The 21,160-nt window shown below is 43.2% G+C and overlaps 1 protein-coding gene and 1 pseudogene across 3 annotated transcripts in view; one reads left to right on the top strand and one right to left on the bottom strand.

Moving 5' to 3' along the window:
• Positions 1-21,160, top strand: part of EED (embryonic ectoderm development) — a 197,384-nt gene that overhangs the window by 85,755 nt on the left and 90,469 nt on the right. The window lies entirely within an intron of this gene.
• LOC121039554 (uncharacterized) lies at positions 11,689-11,754 on the bottom strand (annotated as a pseudogene).

The following is a 21,160-nucleotide window of genomic DNA, read 5'->3' on the forward strand; positions in this document are numbered from 1 at the left end:
GTGATCACTCATGGCAGTTTTGATTTGTATTTCCCTGATGCCAAGTGATGTTAAGCATCTTTTCCTGATTCTGTTGACCATCTGGATGTCTTCTTTGGAGAAATGTCTGTTCATGTCTTCTACTTATTTTTTAATTGGATTATTTTTTTTTTAATTTTTTTTTCAATGTTTATTTATTTTTGGGACAGAGAGAGACAGCATGAACGGGCGAGGGGCAGAGAGAGAGGGAGACACAGAATTGGAAACAGGCTCCAGGCTCTGAGCCATCAGCCCAGAGCCCGACGCGGGGCCCGAACTCACGGACCGCGAGATCGTGACCTGGCTGAAGTCGGATGCTTAACCGACTGCGCCACCCAGGCGCCCTGGATTATTTTTTTTTTAAGTGTTGACTTGAATCTATTCTTTATATATTTTGGATACTGACCCTTTATTGGATACATCATTTGCAAATATCTTCTTCCATTTAGCAGGTTACCTTTTAGTTTTGTTGATTGTTTCCTTTGCTATGCAGAGGGTTTTTATTTTGTTGAGTCATTACCACTTCTTGATAGCTCTGTGTTTACTCGACATTTTCTACAATATCATTTCCACTTAATGGCAGAATAATCTGGATAGAAAAGAATGTTTTCTCTTACCAGTCCAGCATCCAGCAGAAATGACAAGAAGCAGTAAAAATAGACCTGAGCTTAAGCTCCAGACAATTTTCCTGGCTCCTCTCTCCCGATGTGTTTAGTACCTGTGGGAGCAAGAATCCAAAATGGCTCCCAAAGATCCCCACCCCCTGCTAGTTACACCCTTGTATATTCCCCTTCTGAATTGTACCATGGTTGGTCTTTATGATGAACAGAAATGGCAGAAATGATAACCCAGCACTTCTAAGATTAGGTTGTAATCTTTGGTGCTCTCTCACACATGCTTTCTCTTGGATGACTTCCCTTGGAGAAAGTCAAGTCTTGAGCAGACCTGTGGGGAGGTTCACATGGCAAAGAACTGAAGCCTCTTACCAACAGCTGCAGGAGTGAGCTTGGAAGTGGATTCTGCAACTCTAGAGAGTCTTCAGAGTCTATAGCCTTGGTCAACAGCTTGACCTCAGCTAAGCCATTCCCAGGTTCCTGACTCCTAGAATATATGTAAACTAATAATAACTTGTTGTTTTAAGCTACTAAGTATTGGGGTAATTTGTTTTACAGCAATAGGTAACTAATACAGTGCCCCTATTCTGTGCCTCAAGCATTTTACTCCTTCCCTATAGTGGTACTTACCACACTGCGTTGTAATTACCTGCAATTACCTGTGTATGCTTCTGTCTCCTCCTCAGATGAAGTTTAATGGATACTGTGTCTTATTGTCCTTGGATCTTCATAACCTGGCACATGCCTGGCCCATAGCAGATGGTCAGAAAACTTTGTGGGATGAATAACTTGCATTTGTATAGCACATTAGAATTTATAAAGTGTTGGTGCACTCATGTATTCTTCATGGTAACCCTAAAATATAACTACTAATATTTTCCCCACTCAATAGATGAGGCAATTGATGCTCAGTGACTCAATTATCTCACAGCCAATAATTGATAAAATCAGTACTCAGACCCAAGTAATCCAATTCGTAGTCTGTGCTTCTTCCTCTATACCACACTGGTCTTCATTTAGCCTATGGGGGAGGGGGATAGAAGGAAAATTATTCTAAAGAATAGAATGTGGGGCGCCTGGGTGGCTCAGTCGGTTAAGTGTCCTGCTTCGGCTCAGGTCATGATCTCACGGTCTGTGGGTTTGAGCCCCACATCAGGCTCTGTGCTGACAGCTCAGAGCCTGGAGCCTGTTTTGGATTCTGTGTCTCCCTCTTCCTCTGACCCTCCCCTGTTCATGCTCTCTCTCTCTCTCTCTGTCTCAAAAATAAATGTTAAAAAAAATTAAAGAAATAAAAAATTTAAAAAAAAAATAAAGAATAGAATGCTGTTCAATCATGATGGAGCTCCATAGAAGGGACAGTGGACAAGAACATGATTCATTTAGGAATAGGCCAGGTCTCTGTGGGTTTTCCCATACCCCATATGCAATGTCTCATTTAATCATCACAAACCCAAAACAGAAAATCAATCATTATTATTCCCACTTCACAGATGACAAAACCAAGGCAAGATCTCACATACATTAAATAATAGAGCTGGGACACAAGCAAATGTACTCAAACTCCTAGTTTAAGGCTCGTCTTGTAAAACTCAAACTGCTTCCTTTTCTTAGTACTAGACAGCTGAGTTTGGGGGTCAGATAGAATTCCTGATTCCAGCAGGGACACACAGGGCAAGATATCACAGAGTCTCAGACAATGAGCAGATGTGACTAATGCAAGGACACTACCTGTGTAGCTACGTAACACATCACGCTCATACTGAGCTCTAGTCACTGATTCTCAGGTGCAGGGTCCAGGGTTTCACAATATCCCTTCTATCAGTGAAAGGAAATAGGCTGCAGTTAGGTTTGAGTCATTTTCAGTTTGCACATCTTTAAAATGGGAAAAATAATTATAGTGATGGTTAAATGAGATGATGTATGTAAAATGGCTGGCATGTAATATCCATTTTATATACTGTGAGCATGTAAATATATAAATATTCTTCCCCCTTCTGACGTTATTGCTATGGGACATTTTTAGGACAGGAGCACATTTCATTTTGTGAGACTCTCTTCCCCTCATAAGCTGAAGTCTTAGAGCAACAGTAGAAAGCAGAAGGAAAGGAGAATATTTCTGAGGGTCTGCATAGTCTCCAGCCTGAAGGGAGCTCTGCAGTGAGATTTCTGCTTTATGTCAGCTGTGCAGTGGGGCAGGAAGACCTCCATTCTTTGAGGGCAGGTATCAAGCTGAAGAGAAGAAGCCCCAGCTGTTCTGTGGGACCTGATGGAATGTGCCTCGGGGCTGCCTGACGCCTTGCTGGGTTGGGTAAACTTGGCCTGTTGTTTTCCATCCAAGAGACCTTTCACCTTGAGGGCTCAGTGACCAGAAAAACATTCCAGAAGCCAATAATTTCTCATTCTCCAGGGAGCCAGGGAGAAGACAGTTTCTGGGCTGGACGCTGGGGACAAACCCATGAACTATGAGTGGGCCTCTGTGCTGAGGACTCCATCTGATCCCAGGAAATGCAGTGGGGTTCCATGTGCTAGAAGACACAGCTTCCTGCCAGGAAAAGGATCTGGGCTTTGTCTTCACGCACGCCAGCATTTAGATGTGGCTGTCTAGGGTTTCATGGATGGGCTGTGGAGATGGCCAATCCCCAGCTGGAAGTCAGAGTGAGCCTCTTTCAGTCCTGTTCAATGTAATTCAGAGCAATTAAACCACTAAGTCAGAACCTACCAGGTGCAGACCTTTGAGAAAGCAGATGATGCTATGGAAAGGCCATAGGCTTTGAAGCTGGAGAGTCTTCTCTTGAAGACTTGGGAAAGATATTTAACCTCTTTGAGCCTCAGTTTCTTTATCTGTAGAGTAAGATGAATAGTAATGCCTGCTCTGCAGTGCTGAGATAAGGATTAAATGAAGTTGTCATGTATAAAGGGTATAGAAAAGTGCCTGCTGCCTGATCAGTGCTCAACAAACCAATCTTTATTATCAAGTTTCATGGGGAAATGGATGAGAGGTGAAAACAGCCACAGTTAGAAAGACAGTACATGTAAAATTCAATGTAACTAGTTTGATTTTTTTCAACCAGTATATATTGGGAAACTTCCTAAGTGCTAGTAACTAAATGGGGGAGGGGGGGGTTATAAGAACAATGGCCTCGACCTATAAGAACTCAGAATTTTGCCCCTGAGATGGACAAGTAAGCAAACACTTTCTATTAGACTTATAAGCCATCCAAGGTAAACAATAGAAAATGTTGTCAGAGCAGAGTGGAGGAGGTGCTCACATTGTCAGAAGGAGTTAGAAGAGGCCTTGCTGAGGAACCAACCATTGGGCTCCATTGGCTGAGTTTAAAATATGAACGAGAAAGAGTTCACCAGGTGAAATGAGTTGGAGAAAGTCATTGCTGACCTTGGGGACAGTGTGTGGGAAAAACACAGGCACAAAAGAGCTTGGTTAGAAGAATGAGAACCAGGGAGTAACAGAATAAAAGGGACATGATAAAGGACCATCAGTCCTGAGAGATACTAAAAAGATCTTGTTTGCCTGCTAAAGGGTTAGGACTTTGCTCTGGGGACAAAGGGGGTTTTAAAGCAAAAATGAGATGATTAATTTGTTTTCAGGAAAGATAACTGGGTGAAGGATGGTGTGCAAAGGGGAAAGACTGGAGGCTGGGAGACTGGAAGCATATGAAGATAAGAAGCTCATCTGGGTTACATAATCAGGAAGTTGGTAGGGTCTCAGGAAGAGAGGCTAGACCTCTTGGCTCCTGGTTTGAGCTTTTTCGATTAGATGGCTCCTCCTTCCACATCTTTGAAACCTGCCTACTAAGGCAAACCTTGACCTAAAATTACAGTGCTCATGTGAACAGGAAAATAAAGCACACCACATTGCAACTATGTTTGATTTGGACCAAGGCATCTGCTTTTTATCTATGGTTCACCACAGCATTAAAACATGTTCAACATTTTTCTGAGCATTTACTCCCTGAGGTCTGTATTCCTAAAGAGAATGCAAGTTCATATTGATTTGGGCAAGTCATCCATCCACTTGCTCAGCTCATCCATCCATGTGTCCGTCCACAGAACCACAGAAATACATCAGCAGCTACTGTTCTAGTCTGGCTATGTCCTGGGGATAGAGATGGAAGGTAGTCTCTGCCCTCAGAAAGCTCATAGCCTGGCAGAGGCAGAGACAGGAAAGTCAACAGACAGGGACAATCCAGTGTGATGGGTGCTAACCCAGTGAGAGAGATGTACTGATTTCTATGGGAGCTTGAAGCAGGCATACTCAACAGCCATCAGGGAAGTAGGGGACACTTGTTTAAGCCTTGAAGAGCAAAAAAGAAGAGGGTGCAGAGATACTCTGAGTAGAAGGAAGAGCATGTGCTACTTGGGGTTACAGTGCAGGGACAGGAATGATTAGAACTGGAGACTTCAACAAGTCTTCTAGCCCTGAAGACAAACACATGCTTTGCCTATTTTAATCAAATAAACCACATTAATCCAGATTTAACTTATGGCTTCCATCTGGGACCTCACTGCACACAACTAAGCCAGTGTCCACTTTCCTCCAAATTACCAAATAGGCAAAGTTTGTTTGGCATTTTCTGACCGCCTTTTTCAGTGCCAGTCTCAGGACACCTCCAACTCTGGACCCAGTGCCCTAAGTTGTTCCTCCAAACCAAGAGCCCTCTTCACACACACCCTTCAGCGGCCCAGGTCCCAGTCTGTCTATTCTCACTCACTTCCCTATCAACTCTTAGCTTGTGGGATAAATTCTGCCCAGCTTTTGGATGGTGTGACCTTGTGAACCTGAAAGACTGCTGCACATTTTACTTGTTCGTAAGCACCAGCCAGCTTAAAGCATTCATCTGTCAGAGGTATCTGTGCTCAACATTGTCTTTCCTCACTTTACCTGTCCTCTGTGAGGTATGTGACCTCATCATTCCTTCACTCATGGTTTTCTATGAACTCCCTGTCTCTGGGGTTACTTCCTACTTCTCCCGCAGCGCCATTCATAAAGCTCTATCATAACACTTCTCAAACATATAGAGTTTTAACCATATCCCTATTTTTGCCTTCATACTGGACAAAAAGCTCTGTCCTACTCACTTTTCTTTCCCCAGATCCTGCACATAGTGGCACTAATAAACATTGCATGGATGAATGAATTAGTAAAGGAATGGACCGAAGTCTCTAGAACAAACTTCTGCCAATGGAATGCCATTCTAGAGTTAAGAACAGCAAACGTAAGAGTCAGGGTGGAGAACCAACTTTTGAGACTTTCAGTACCCCCTCTGAGCTAAGGTTACTTGTGAGGAAGGCAATGCTGCTTCTGACAGCAGAGAGAAGGCAGCATTTTATATCTTGATTTCTTTGGGCCCTGTCTGGCCTCATTTCTCCAGGCCCATTTCTTTGAGCCTGTGCTACTTTGTATGGCTCTTATTCATGAACTTGGAACTATTAATGACACAGCAGCAGCTGATATTATACTTGACCCGAATTATGTTTTAGCACTAATGTGCAATTTCACAGAAGAGAAGGACTCAATTGAAGTTAATACTCGCTAAAAAGAAAATGAGTGGTCCCTGACTTATTGTTAGAAAAATCCTAGCCTTTGGTCTGAATTTTTTTTCTAGTTTTACTGAGAAATAATTGCCATACATCATTGTATAAGTTTAGGGTGCACAGCATGATGGTTTGATTTACATATATTGTGAAATGATGACCACAGTAAGCTAAGCTATCATCTGTCTTCTCATATAGATACAGTATGAAGAAAAGAATAAAGGGGAACAAGTTATCTCCTCATGACGAGAACTCTTAGGATTTATACCCTGAACAGCTTTCCTGTGTGTGATCTGACAGTGTTAGCTACAGTCACCATGTGATGCATTACATCCCTAGTACTTCTTTATCTTATAGCTGGAAGTCTGTACCCTTTGACCACTTTCCTCTAATTCTCCCTACCAACCCCCGCGTCTGCTAACAAGTCTGATCTTCTTTTATTATTTTATGGGGTTTTTTTTTGCATTTTTTCTCAATTCCACATATAAGTGAGATCGTGTAATAGTTGTCTTTCTCTGTCTGACTTATTTCACTTAGCATAGTGCCTTCAAGGTCTATCCATGTTGTCGCAAATGGTAGAATCTCCTGGGTTTTTTTTACAGCTGAATAATATTGCATTGTATATAGATAACACAACTTCTTTATCCATCCATCCACTGATGGACACTTAGGTTGTTTCCATGTCTTGGCTATTGTAAATAATGCCTCCATGAACATGGGGGTGTAGGTATCTTTTCACATTCGTGTTTTTGTTACCTTTGGCTGTATTCCCAGATTATAGAGGCAGGTTGGAGAACCAATTTTTTATTAAGATCCAAAAATACTAAAAAGCCTGACTGCTTAGACATGTAAAGCACATGCTGAGTGTCCTCAGCCAAAGGCAAATATGAGAAAAGTCAAACAGTGTATAGTAAACAAATAAATGAATCACAGTGTTGGGTAAACTGCTGTTTGGCACCAATCCATGATCACAGACCAAGAAGTGTCTCTGCAAAAATGTGAAAAATATCTGGAAAAGATGTGGAAAATATCTCAAAAACAGATCTGAATTGGACCTGTAGTCTTGACTACAACTGAACTTTGTCCCACACGAGTAATACATGATGTTTTCGTTTAGTACATATTTGTTCACCAATCTGTCTATGGATCATGGGTGAGGCTGCTTCCTGCAAAGTGAACTGCACTCTGTGGTGGCCTTGGTCATTGCTGTGCATGGCCAGCTGGGGCCAGGCTGACCCACGGCCATGGGAAGCAAAGGTAATCGAATCTGGCTGCTTAGTGCAGTGGAATGGGACCAGGGCCAGGAGCTGGGGGCCCTGGGTCAAATAGTTGCAGACCACATGTAATATTCTTTAAAAGGCCTTGGCTTTCCACATGCATTAGCATGCAACTGACTACAGACTGTTTATTTAGTCTAATGTCCAATTTGACATTTAATTACAACAAACTTCTTTAATTCATGGAATCGCTTATTCCATGGTTAAAGTCACCTTGTTAATATTAGGGATAAAACGGTAGGAAAGACTTAGGCCTAAGTTTTCTAAAATCTGTCAGATAACTAGCTTTGTGTGCTAAGTTCTAGGCATAAAAAGAGCTACAAAAAATTAACAGACACAAATCCTCCTGCTCTCAAGGAGTTGAGAGTCAAGGAAGCAACATTAGTGATGTTATACGTATAAAATAAGGTAGAAGGAGAAAGTAACAATAGCTAGCATTTATTAAACACTGACTGTGGGCAAGGCACTATTCTAAATGCTTTACATGTACTGACTCATTTATTATTTTTTTTTAAAAAATTTTTTTTTTTAACGTTTATTTATTTTTTTGGGACAGAGAGAGACAGAGCATGAACGGGGGAGGGGCAGAGAGAGAGGGAGACACAGAATCGGAAACAGGCTCCAGGCTCTGAGCCATCAGCCCAGAGCCTGACGCGGGGCTCGAACTCACGGACCGCGAGATCGTGACCTGGCTGAAGTCGGACACTTAACCGACTGCGCCACCCAGGCGCCCCCTCATTTATTATTTTTATATTAAATATAATTTGTTGTCAAATTGGTTTCCATACAATACCCAGTGCCTATCCCAACAGGTGCCCTCCTCACTGCCCATCACCCACTTTCCCCTGTCCCCTACCCCCACCCCCATCAATCCTCAGTTTGTTCTCAGTGTTTAACAGTCTCTTATAGTTTGCCTCCTCCCTCTCTGTAATGTTTTTCCCCCACCTTCCTCTCCCCCATGGTCTTCTGTTAAGTTTCTCAGGATCCACATATGAGTCAAAATATATGGTATGTGTCTTTCTCTGACTGACTTATTTTACTTAGCATAATACCCTCCAGTTCCATCCATGTTACTACAAATGGCCAGATTTCATTCTTTCTCATTGCCAAGTAGTATTCCATTGTATATATAAACCATATCTTCTTTATCCATTCATCAGTTGATGGACATTTAGGTTCTTTCCATAATTTGGCTATTGTTGAAATGCTGCTATAAACATTGGGGTACAAGTACCCCTATGAATCTACCCTATGACCCAGCAATAGTGCTGCTAGGAATGTACTGGCTCATTTAAACCTAACAAAACCCTTATGAAGTAGGTGCTCCCATTAACTCCATTTTACAAATGAGGAAACTGAGACATGGAGAGGCTTATAAATTGCCCAAGATCACACACAGCTAAGGCTCCAGTAGGGATTTGAACTCAAGTGGTGTGACTGCAGATCCTGTGCACAACCACTGTGCTATTGTGGGTGCCAGGAGCATCTGAGAGGTGTACATCAGAAGCTCATATCTCAGTTCTGGGAGCTCAGCTGATTCAGATATTCAATGCATCCTTGGAGAAAGAATACCCAGACTTTGTAGAGACATAACATTACTAAGCCTTGAAGGATGGGGAGGATTTGAACATATAAATGTTGGCAGTGAGAGTGGAGGAAGAATTCAGGGAAAAGGAAAGAACGGTTTCCAGGTTGAGAGCAGCATTAGTAAAATATGAAGCAGTGAACACACAGGATCTGAGGAAACAGCTGAGGTCAGTCTGGTTGTATCAGAATGTGTGAAAACATGGGAATGCAAGCTGATGCAGCCACTCTGGAAAACAGTATGGAGGTTCCTCAAAAAAGTAAAAACAGAACTACACTACTAAGCATTTATCCATGGGGTACAGGTGTGCTGTTTTGAAGGGACACATGCACCCCCATGTTTATAGCAGCACTATCAACAATAGCCAAAGTATGGAAAGAGCCCAAATGTCCATCGATGGATGAATGGATAAAGAAGATGTGGCATATATACATATATATATATATATATATATATATATATATAATGGAGTATTACTCAACAATCGAAAAGAATGAAATCTTGCCATTTGCAACTACGTAGATGGAACTGGACGGTATTATGCTAAGCGAAATTAGTCAGTCAGAGAAAGACAAAAATCATATGACTTCCCTCATATGAGGCCTTTTTTTTTATTAAAAAAATTTTTTAACGTTTATTTATTTTTGAGACAGAGAGAGACAGAGCATGAACGGGGGAGGGGCAGAGAGAGAGGGAGACACAGAATCGGAAGCAGGCTCCAGGCTCTGAGCCATCAGCCCAGAGCCCGACGCAGGGCTCGAACTCACGGACCGCGAGATCGTGACCTGAGCTGAAGTCGGACGCTTAACTGACTGAGCCACCCAGGCGCCCCATCATATGAGGACTTTAAGAGGCAAAACAGATGAACATAAGGGAAGGGAAACAAAAATAATATAAAAACAGGGAGGGGGACAAAACAGAAGAGACTCATAAATATGGAGAACAAACAGGGTTACAGGAGGGGTTGTGAGAGGGGGGATGGGCTAAATCATTGTTGCACTATATGCTAACTAATTTGGATGTAAATTTTAAAAAATTAAAAAAAAAAATTAAAAAAATGTGTGAAAACAAAGGAGTGGGAGAGGGCTGCAGGGACAATTGGGGCTAGACCTGAAAGGTGTGCTCCCAAAGATGATCTTTACCCACCCATTCCCTGCACTTTGCCAAACTGATGAGCTTAACACCAAAAATCACTCACAGAGAAACTTTGACACTAAAAATGAACAAATGAGAGAATTTTTTAAAAAAAAGGCCACTTTCCCCCAAAGATGAGTAAGCACAAGAAAACTCAAGTTCCGTGTCCAGTTTTCTGCTTGTCAGCTATGACATTGTGAATAACCTTCCTAATGTTCCAGATCAGCTATACTTTGTCAAACTACTGGATAAATAAGCGTACATTTCATAGTAAAGATGGTAGTTAGATTCTTGGCAATAATTCCTGATAATTCTGAAGGGTTCTAGGCCTTCGTTAGAAACGGGGGTTTGACTTGCTGTTGTTGCTATGCAAAAGAAAAAATAATTCCAGTTACCTATTTTAGAATTGGTAGGGCCTTTTCAAACCATGTAAACTATGCCCACTTATTTTGCCAAAGAAGTAAAAAAAGTTTAAAGGTTAAATGGACTTACTCAAAGCCACCCAGAAAATCAATAGCAGAATCATTTTTTGAACACAAAATTTGGGGGAAGCAAAAAAAAAATGCTTTTATTGCACATTCGTAAAATCTACATATAGAATGTATCCAGTGTTCTGTCCCACTCCTCATCCATGAATCTTTGAAATTTAGTTAAAACACAAAATCCCAACAAGAAGTTTTTAAAAATGTTGAACACAAATTTTATTTATACTTACAAAAGTGGTCTTTGTAAATATATATTCCATGCTACAAAATAATTCAGTAGAGCTATTAAAATTAACTATAGCTGACTCTGAGCGCTTGTTCTGTGGCAAGCATCGTACTGAGCATTTCAAGTGCATTATCTCATGTCATGAGGACAACAACCTTCACAAAGGTACTACTGTGATCCTCATTATATGCTCGAGGAAACTGAGAGATTTAGTAACTTGCTCCAGCTTATATAGCTAGTGAGGACTAGTCTGGAGTCAGGCTGCCTGACACTGCTATTAACTGTTAAAATAACCTCTGTAGCTGTAGTGGATGACACTTACCTGTACCAGTAAATTGAAATTGTCCAGCCAAGGTGTAGAAACTAGAAGATTTTCTGTAAAAAGTGTTACCCTTAACTGGGAGCCTCTGGGGAAATAACACTTCTAACAGAACTTCTTATCTCTATGCCACAGCCAACCATTTTTGCTGCACTTTGCTGGAGAAACAGATGCCTGCAGTTTATCACCATCAGAATCCCAGTGGCCATTAATGACTGTTAGCAGCCTGCAGCCTGCAGCCTGCCCAGTGCTGTGCCCGTCAAACATTGCCCCGCCATGAGTGGAGCCTGCTTGAGTAGCCTGGAAGCCTGGGCAGAGGTCTAGGGTCTTGAGAAGCAGTACTTTGGCTTGCCTCAGGCCCCGCGTTCTGCCCCACCTGGCCTCACCTGTCATCCCACTGACCGCAGGCCCCATTCACTGTATTTAGGAAATGGCCTTTGGCTCTCCTGCTTCCTGTCTGTTCTACGGCCATTACCCTTCTTTATGGAACGCTTCACAAATTCCTGTGTCACCCTTGTGCAGGGGCCATGCTAATCTTCTCTTGCCACTACCCTTCTTTGGACATCCATCAAGCATCCAGGACTGCTCTAAGCTTCCTACTTCCTCATGCACCTTCTTGACGCCTTCCAGTCCATCCTCCCCTCTGCTACCAGAATGATCCTCCAAACCTGATCATGTCAATCCTCTGTTCTGAACTCTGTGATGGCTTCAATTTGCCTACAAAGTAGAAATCACACTCCTAAGCATGACATTCAATATCCTTCACAGTCCTTACCTTCTGGCACTCAACAAATATTTGGTCAATCAATGAATGCTCTCTTCTTTAAAATCCTGTTAGCAAACATTCTCTCCACATGTTATTCAACAATCCAGTTTATTAAGTATCCACAATGTGTTGAATTTTAAGAATTTACTGGGTTTTTCCCCCATAGGATAACGGGGTAACAGACATAGTTATGGACACAGAATCTGGAGACCTGGGTTCAAGTGCCACTCTGGCCCTTTCTCTGTATGTGGAAAGTAATTTTCTTCCTCTAGCCTCAGTTTCTCCATTTGTGTAAAAGAAAGTAGATCTACATGATCTCAAAGGCTCTTACAGCCCATGTCTGTACTGGTCCCTGATATTAGAATCCCTTGAAGGAGGAACCAAGAATGTTAGACCCTAGGCAGCCTAAAATGTGTGTCCCACAGCTGAATCCTGTGCTCAGCAGCTTCAAGACATCCTACTTTACCCATGTCCTCACTTCAGCATAGTCTCTCAGAATCTCCTGACTGGCCCTATACTAAATTATAGCACTGACATTCACATCTTCAGTGTATTAGACCTGGAGCTGAGACAATGGAGCTCTTACAGACTTCAGCTATGATCTCATCTTCTGACCAAGATTTTTTTCTTGGCCTGTGATTGCTCAGCCCTAACGGGGGTGGGGAAGCAGGGAGCCCCTACTCCAGGAAGTACTGGTGCTCACTCAGCATACCATAGGTCTGAAATTGGAGCAGGAACTTGTGTGGACTGGCAGGAATCTTGTAGGCTCCTGTGGGAAAGAGAGGAAGAATCTAGGCAAGCCCAGGAGAAACAATCCTGAGAGCAAAGAGACCTGAAGAGATGGAAGGCAGCAGGGTTGGTGTAAGGGAGAACTCCTTTATTGAGAAGCTTCTGCATACCAGGCACTTCTAATCAGGGCTACCATTTTGCAAGGCAGGTATTATCCTATTTCCAAAGCTCAAAGAGATTCACTTTTCCAGAACCACATGACTAGGGAGTAGCTGTGGGATTCAAACCTAGGTCTTCAAAGATCTGTGTTTTTTCTTTCACACACCCTGAGAAGCATCTTGGAGGAACTTAGGAAGTCTTGAGAGTAAAGCTTGACCCTCAGGGAATACTTACCAGATGGTTCTTTCTAGGAAATGGGCAAAATACTAATGGGCTAATATTTCATCCCAAATGACCAGTACTAACCATGAGAAAAGGTAATGTTATAATCACCAAAGGAAATAGCTTTAGGTCATAAATGAATGTTCTCTTTTGGGGGGATGTAGAATGACGTTGTTAATTCCTTGAACATGAATGTGACTAATAAACTAGGTGTGGTATCAGTCATCTTGTCCACACAGCTGTCTGGGTACGCTAATCTGTGGTTTGAGTCTCAGTTGCTGTCTGCCCAGTGGCGTGCTACACTCTAATCTCCTGGGTTCACAGTTAGCTTGACAGTTTTGCTGAGTCTGACTCACTTGCTCCCAGCCTCAATTGTTCTGTGCCAGTGCAGACTTCTTTTACAGTTGGCCTACTTAGAAACACAGGATGTTAGGGTTGGGAGGGAGCTACCTTAAAAGTCACCTAGTATAACCCCCTATCTTACAAATGAGTTCACGGGTCCCGGACGAGGTTTGGTGATATCTGAACTTGGGTGGGTTTAAGTGGGAAGCATGGTGGACCTCAGCAACATGGGCCTGTCTGACAGGAGGAGGAAGCTGGGATCAAGCAGCACTGGAGCTGGCCATACTAACACTGCTGCAGGATATGGGGGACCAGGGCATGGGGAGCAGACCCAGCCCCCTGGAAGAATGGGTTGGAAGAGGAAAACAGAGCGTCAGGATCCCAGCCAAGCAGTCTGGAGTTCAGGGCAAGGCTTCTGTCCCAGCAGGGAAATGTAGGGCTGAGTAAGGGAATTAGGCTGCAGGTCAGTTGTGAGGACTGGGCTGACATGGCAAGGAGGGGGATGGGTATGAAGAGAAAAGTCCTAACTCAGAGCCTACCAGGCAGTGCAAAGCTCACCAGAGCACAATAAAGTCCAGATTAGTGTCAGCACACACCACCCCCATGGTGGGTGGTAGCTGATGAACTTCTCACTCTTCAGGAAGGCTCCAGACTGCAAGCAACTCCATGCCATAGCTGGGAAACCAGGGAAGGCAGCCCTGAATTACTCCATCCATTCTGCATCCAGATGTCTCTTGGATATCCCTTTCCTCCATTTCTACTGTCATCATCCTGAGCCCTGGTCATCACTCCCCACCCCCCGAATTACTGCAGTAGAATTTTATTCTACCTGCACTCTTTCTAAATATTCTTCTCATTGTCACCAGAGGCATGTTTCTATGACATGTGAGGTTGTCACTTGCTTTCTATACATGTTGGATGACCTGCCATTGCCTAGCAGCCTTTCTCAACTGGGCTTCCACGTGACCATCAACCCCTACAGAAAATTATTTAAGTCACTGTTTTCTCAGTTATCTCCCCAGGATGGTGCATAACTGGTATTGTTCTAGGTACAAAGGGAAGAAATTCATTTGTACGGGGGATGCCTAAGGTCAAGTGGGCTTAGTTTTCTTTTTAATTTTTTTAATGTTTATTCAGTTTTGAGAGATAGAGAGTGTGAGCAGGGGAGGGGCAGAGAGAGGGGAGATACACAATCCAAAGCATGCTCCAGGCTCCGTGCTGTCAGCACAGAGCCTGATGTGGGGCTCAAACTCATGAACCGTGAGATCATAACCTGAGCCAAAGTCGGCTGCTCAACCGACTGAGCCACCCAGGCACCCCAAGAAGGTTTAGTTTTCTTGTGGAACCCTGGCTGAAGAAGGGCTGGTGAGAATACAGCCCAGATGTTGAAGCCTGGCACTCAAGGTCCCACACAGCCTCAGTCCAACTTATCTGAGCCTCATTTCTTGCCCTCCCGACCATACATCCCATGCTCTGACCATACCAAACTCTTCTCATTTCTCCATCATTTGATTTTGTTCACTTCTTAATGTTCTTCCTTCCACGTCTTCTTGGCCTTACAAAACCTTCACCTTCCTCCAAAGGCCAGCTCAGATGTCACCTCCTCTCTGAAGTGGTGCCTCTATGACCCTTAAAGACTGATTAAATTATCCCCTCCTCTGTGTACCCTTATTTTGTGTATATGTGAGCCACTGTAGAGGACATTGTTCCTAGTGGAGGTTTACATCTCTATGTGACCTACAAAACTTAGACTTTCTGCACAGCAGGCCACATCCCCCATACTCCCCTGACCTGAATAGATGTTTATCAAACTGAACAGCCCAGAGCTCCCTGGGTGATCAAAAACAATGCTAATTCTGGAACACAGGACTCTTGACTCTTATTGTGTATTGTTATTTGGGTTTCCACATGACACTAGATCAACTGTTAAACATGCCAATTTTAGATATGCAGGTTTGCATGGTAATAGTGTGGGCTGGGAGAAAACTTCTGGAATAATTACTGTCTGAGTGAGGGAGTAACAGCTGGTAGGTCCCACTATGAAGGCAGAGTGGAGCCCAAATGATGTCAAGTAAAGTACCAGAGGAGATTCCATCAGGAGTATGCATAGCACCAGCTTTATAATTTCTCTAGAAAAAAAGAGAAAGAAATGAAGGAGAAATCGTTGATGGTAGGGCTAGGTGAAGGCCACATATGTCGAGAACTGTGTCTGAAATGAGTCATCAAAGCTGAAATCTGATAATAAAGAGAAGGTACACTTGTATAGTGCAGAATGATGTCACATAAGTGATCTCATTTAATTCTCAGAATAACCCTGTGGTCGTGGGGGGTGGGGGGAGGTGGAGTGAAGGTGTTTGTAGTGTTGTTACAGCCCTTCCTTTACAGAGGAGACAATTAAGGCTCAGAAAGAAGTGACGTGTCAAACACCCACTGTCCTTAAGTGAGGCAGCTGGAACTAGAAGACAAGCTTGCCTGTCCCAGGTCCAGAGCCGCATTCACTTTGTTTAAGAACGGGGAGGCGGCCCTCTGCTCTAAAAGCTGACGGCTTTTATAAAATCAAATAGGATGACATATAGAGGATTTTCTGAGCTGTGACTCAGAGGGACTCTCCATAAACTCAAGACTTTTCTAGGCTGTTTTCAGATGAAGATAGAAAACCATTAGTCAGCTGACTTGCAGGGAGTTGGCTGATACAGAGCAATTCTTGGCCTGAATTGGGCAAAACTCTGACTTGACTAAAGAATCTGGGACAGAACAGGAGAGCAGAGGGTGGTTTGTTTTTTACCTGCCTGTGGCTCCAGGGGGTATACAGGACAGTGGATGAGGGCCACTGCTGCTGCACTTTTTGGTCAGCTTGGCATGCAGAAAGTGTCCAGAAGCTGGAATGGATGAGCTGAGACCACAAGAGGTCGCTCAGCTGGTCTCTCCCTCTCAGACTTCTCCAGGAACCCTGAAAACCGTGAACTCTTAGAATCTAAGTACCACTGACCAAAGCTCTGCGGATGATCCCTTCTGTAGTTGTTTAGCCTCTGTGGTATGTGTTTCCTGTCTCCCCAACAAAACCGTAAGGCCCTCAGGGGCACAGAGTTGATTTAAATAACTTTGTACTCCACTGTCTGGTGCTCTGAATATTTCAAACAAATCTCAGGAAATGGCCTTTTGGTTACAATAAAGATTTCAAGTTTATTAGAAACATCTTCTATATGACTCCATGGAATGAGATTCCTTGATTTGTCTTCCCTCTCCTTCAAAAGTTACCTAGATCATTTGTTTAATCCTCATCTATTCATTCTACGCCAGCATGTATTGAGGGTCCACTATTGTGCTAGGTGCTACTACATGTTAGGCCCTATGCTAGGTGCTAGGTACCTGGAGGGAAACAAGAGGTCACCCACCTTCATGGACGTTAGAGTTTAAGGTGACACAGTCTGGTGTGGTTGGAAGAGACTGAAGAGACTAATTCAACTGCCTCATTTGAGGTGAGAAAATGAAGACCCAGAGAAGGATAAAATGTCGCTGAAGGTCACACAGCCAGTCCATGGCAAAACCAGATAAAGAAAATAGTTCTACTTTTCAATTAAGATCCTGATCTGAAGGTATCCAGGGAGGCCAAAAAAAAGACACATTATCTTCCTTCCCTTCAGTCCCAACTCAGTAAATCTCCTTCTTGGCTTCTTGATTGTTGGAGAAAGTTAATATTTTCCTGCCCTGTCTGTTCTGGAACTAAGCATGGTCTGTTAGTAATAAACCAAAGTTTCCTCATTCTCTGGAAGTCTATCTTCTCTGTCCTTTGTAAACCCCCTTCTCCACAGAGGCTGTCAGTCTTATACCTGGAGCCCCAGGACCAGAAAAAACATGTTGCCAGAGTTTTACTTTTCAACAGGAAGCAGAAAATGCTAACTCTCTCTCAAAAAAAACACCGTGAATTTCTGTTTCACAGATTGCTTTCCATATGTGTATGTTTACATTATACCAAGGGAGACAGAAAATGAACAATAAAAATAAGTGAAATACAACATATAGTATGCTAATGACAAATGCTAAAGAGAAAAATAAAGCAGTGGAAGGAACTAGGAAATGCGGGGGGATGGATGTTGTCATTTCAGCTAAGGTGGCTAAAGAAGACCTCACTGAGAAAGTGACGTTAAAGACCAGAAGGAAGTGAAAAGGTGGCAATGCAGACATCCGGGGAAAGAGCATTACAGGCAGAAGGAACAATGACAAAGCCATTGTTATGGGTTGAATTGTGTCTCCCAAATGATATATTGGACTCCTAATCCTTGGTACCTGTGAAATTTGACCTTGTTTGGAAATAGAGACTTTGCAGATAGAGTCAAGTTAAGATGAGGTCATCAGAGTGGGTCCAGTCCAATATGAATAACTGGTGCCCTTATAAGAGGACACAGAGACACAGATATTTAGGAAGAGTGCCATGTAATGACAGAGTCAGAGGTGTGATGCAGCTGCAAGCCAAGGAATGCCAAGGACTGACAACTACCCTTAGAAACCAGGAAGAGGCAAGGAGTCCCCACTACAGGATTTAGGGGGAACATAGCCCTGATAACACTTGGATTTTTTTTAAGTTTACATATTTATTTTGAGAGACAGAGAAAGAGAGAGAGTGAGCACAAGAAAGAGAGGGAGAGAGAGAATCGCAAGCAGGCTTGGCACTGCCAGTGCAGACCCTGACACGGGCTCGTACCCGTGAACCATGAGACCATGACCTGAGCCAAAACCAAGTCAAACGCTTAAGTGACTGAGCCACTCAGGCACCCAACACTTTGATATTTTAACTTCTAGCCTCCAGAACTGTGAGACAATAAATTTCTGTTGTTTTCAGCCACCTGGTTTGTGGAACTTTATTATGGCAGTCCTAGAAAACTCTTACAGCCATGGAGCAGGAATGTGCCTGGCATGTTGAAAAATATGGAGGCCATGTAGCAAAGATGAGAATAATGGGAATAACAGACGGTGTATCATGTAGTGCCTTATAGGTCAGAGAAGTGACATAATCTGACTTACCCTTTAACAGGTGTATATATAGTTATAACTGTGTGCTGTATTTATTTATGGCTGAATAGAAATGTATGGAAGAACATTTCATTAAGTTAATGAAATAATCATAAGAAGTAGTGAGAAAGGTACCCAGCTGTGTAAATACTAATATTTATAATTCAATTTTTCATTTGCTCTTTAGGTCTATTTTAATCAATAGTGTTGGTGCATAGCTAATTTTAAAAGGATGAAATTTTTCTTTTCTTTTTTTTTTAACGTTTATTTATTTTTGAGAGAGAGACAGAGACAGAGTAGGAGCAGGGGAGGGGCAGACAGAGAGGGAGACACAGAATCTGAAGCGAGCTCCAGGCTCTGAGCTGTCAGCACAGAGCCCCATGGAGGCCGGGGGTGGGGAGGGAGGGGCTAGAACTCATGAACTGCAAGATCATGACCTGAGCCTAAGTCAGATGCTTAACCAACTGAGCCACCCAGGCACCCCTTTATTTTCAAAAGCAGATCATTAGGTGGCAAAGTGTGGACTCATTTACCGGACCTCAGTTGACCACACTAGTGGCCACCTGGGTTTAGACCATAATCACATGACACAAAACAGAAGTCTCCAAATATCAGTCTCAGTTGCCCTTATTCTCTGCCACCTTGTAGGCCCAGTGCATGCAGCCAACTGTTGCAGTCTCTCTAGATTCCCACGAAAGATGGTCTGATCAGGCTTCCTCCTGGGTCAGATGTCTACTCCTAAGCCTATCAACCATGGCTGAAGACTGGGTCATTTTGAATGGAAAACTGCTCTCCTCCCAAGGCTGTGGATGCTTTATTTTCTAAGAAGAGGATGTGAAAGTAGGAGGGATATGAAGGGCATCTCTAGCACAAAATCCCTCAGCTGTAACATTTCAGAAGAAATCTTCAACTTTTTTTTTAAATTTTATTTTAATGTTTATTTATTATTGAGAGACAGAGAGAGACAGAGCATGAGCATGGGAGGGACAGAGAGAGGGGGAGACACAGTATCCGAAGCAGGCTCCAGGCTTTGAGCCGTCAGCACAGAGCCTGATGCAGGGCTCAAACCCACAAACCGTGAGATCATGACCTGAGCTGAAGTTGGACGGTTAACCGACTGAGCCACCTGGGCACCCCTGAAATCTTCAACTTTGAAGCAAATGGTCAGTTTTGAGTTCCTCTTCTGCTATGCATTAATTGTCTGACCTTGAATGCAGTCAGTTCAAGTTTTGAGTTGTTTCCTCAACTGAAAAATACAGATAATACTCCTACTTCAAAGGGTTGTTTTCATTCACTTACTTAAAAAAATAATTTTAGGGACACCTGGGTGGCTCAGTCAGTTAAGTGTTGACTTCAGCTCAGGTCATGATCTTGCGGTCTGTGAGTTCGAGCCCTGCATCAGGCTCTGTGCTGACAGCTCAGAGCCTGGAATCTGCTTTGGACTCTGTGTCTCCCTCACTCTTTGCCCCTCCCCCACTTGTGCCCTGTCTCTCTTGCTCCCTAAAATAAACAAACATTCAAAAAAATTTTTTTAAATAATGTTACATTTTTTGAGATAGGCAATGGCCTAGGCACCAGAAATATGGAAATAAAAGATACAGGCCCTGCTGCAGGGAGGCTCACAAGGTAGTGAAGGAGGCAGGTAAGAAAGCAAATAATTACAGTTCTAGGTACTCTGCCCTGAGGGAGAGCAGCACACCTGGGTTAGGTGTTCTCTTTGCATGCCCCCATCATGGGAGGTATATCTGTGTGTGTGTGTGTGTGTGTGTGTGTGTGTGTGTGTGTGATGTGTTTGGTGTGCATGTGGTATGGACCAAACAGAAGAGGAAGGACAGTTGGGAACACTTCCAGAGGGAAAGCTGGGTGGCAGCTTGACAGACAGGTAGGCATTACTGGGAAATAAAGATGGGGAGGGGAAGTATGTCCAGGTAAGGAAGACAGCACATGTTGAATCACAAATATATGAAAGAGACTGGTCATTTTGCTCATGGAAGAGCAGGGCTGAAGTAAAAAACAGCATCTGTCAATGAGTGAGGCAGGAACTCCGGTGTGGTGGCTAGGAGTGAAGCTGGAGAGGAAAGCGAGGCTCTGATTGTGGAGAAAGAAATGAAAGATTGTGTGGTTAAGCTCTCTGAGAGCCAAGAGTGCCGCATGCAGTAACAGTGGCAAACACTCATAGTGCCATAATGCAGGCTAAATTCTTTCATGAATTTACCCCTATGAGTCAAGTAATGTTATCTTCATTTTGCAGGTTATTATTTGAGTAATTTTCCCAGGCTCACATGATGTCTTAGTTTAGGTTCCACCAGAAGCCAACCTTGAGAAAAGGATTCAAGTACAAGCAGCTTTTGGGAAAGTGGGGCTGACCCCACGAAACACAAGATGGGGAGAAGGGAAATTAGTGACAAGAATCCGGAGAGATGTGTGCTATCAAGCAGGTTACCACCAAGGACAACTGGAGTTCAGTCTCATTGGGGAATTTTGGAAGACAGTGAGGAATACTCTTAAGAGTTATTCTCACCTGGGAATGCAAGCTGGTGCAGCCACTCTGGAAAACAGTATGGAGGTTCCTCAAAAAACTAAAAATAGAACTATCCTACGACCAAGCAATTGCACTACTAGGCATTTATCCATGGGATACAGGTGTGCTGTTTCGAAGGGACACATGCACCCCCATGTTTATAGCAGCACTATCCACAATAGCCAAAGTATGGAAAGAGC

This window comes from Herpailurus yagouaroundi, unplaced genomic scaffold (assembly GCF_014898765.1).
Source record: "Herpailurus yagouaroundi ecotype Mexico unplaced genomic scaffold, PumYag 180, whole genome shotgun sequence".
In the NCBI taxonomy this organism is placed as follows: Eukaryota; Metazoa; Chordata; class Mammalia; order Carnivora; family Felidae; genus Herpailurus; species Herpailurus yagouaroundi.